This window comes from Poecilia latipinna, unplaced genomic scaffold (assembly GCF_001443285.1).
Source record: "Poecilia latipinna isolate Pla-1442-1.1 unplaced genomic scaffold, P_latipinna-1.0 Scaffold3828, whole genome shotgun sequence".
Taxonomy (NCBI): Eukaryota; Metazoa; Chordata; class Actinopteri; order Cyprinodontiformes; family Poeciliidae; genus Poecilia; species Poecilia latipinna.
In genome coordinates, this window is record NW_015116444.1 from 36,034 (window position 1) to 36,754 (window position 721).

Sequence of the window (721 nt, forward strand, 5' to 3'; positions counted from 1 at the left end):
AGAAGATGGATGGATGGATGGATGGATGGATGGATGGATTTTAACTTTCCGTTTTCTTTCTTTTTTATCTTTATTATAGCTGGAGTTGGACAGGAGTTCTGTTTGTTGGCTTCCTGGAGGGAGATTGGCTCAGCTAATGTTGCCAACAACTTTTCTCCTGCTATTAACTTTTTTGCTTTTCTTTCTATACAAAGTATTTCTATCAGTTGCTCTTTTTCCATTTTGTATACAGTATTTGTGTCATGGCCCGAGTTCTGTTTTGTTTTTTGTTTTTTTCCTTTTTGGTTTGCCTGCTGCTTCCTTCCCTGTCCACCAGATGTCACCGGATGACTGAGCCCCTGGAGAGATGCGGTGCCAACCCCGTAGGCACACCTGTGTCTAATCTGGAGTTGGCTGCTGTGGCGTATTTATGGAGCGTCTGGCCAACACTTCAGTGCCTGAGTGTTTGCCTTCCATGGTAAACGTTTCTCCCCGACGGCCAAGAGACTACTTCTGAGAATTTCCTCGTCGTGCTTCTGCCTCTGAGTAACTCCTCGTTGTGTTCTCCTCGTCAGGTGTTTTCCCGTGTTTGTCAAGATCATCAGTGAACGCTGTCATTCCCGGATCTCCCTGTGTGCTACCTCCACGACGCCATAGGTCTTACCTATCGGACGCCAAACTCCGTGCACTTACCTTTCCTGTTCAACCCCTGCGGACTCTCCTCGAGACGCCACCAGCTACC

General features: G+C 47.4%; 1 long non-coding RNA gene across 1 annotated transcript in view; it reads left to right on the plus strand.

The window, feature by feature from the left end:
• LOC106941727 (uncharacterized) overlaps positions 1–373 on the plus strand; it is a 7,676-nt gene extending 7,303 nt beyond the window's left edge. The window contains exon 2 of the long non-coding RNA XR_001423445.1: positions 80–373. This is a non-coding gene — a long non-coding RNA (uncharacterized LOC106941727). The remainder of the gene's footprint in view (positions 1–79) is intronic.
• The last annotated feature ends 348 nt before the right edge of the window (positions 374–721 follow it).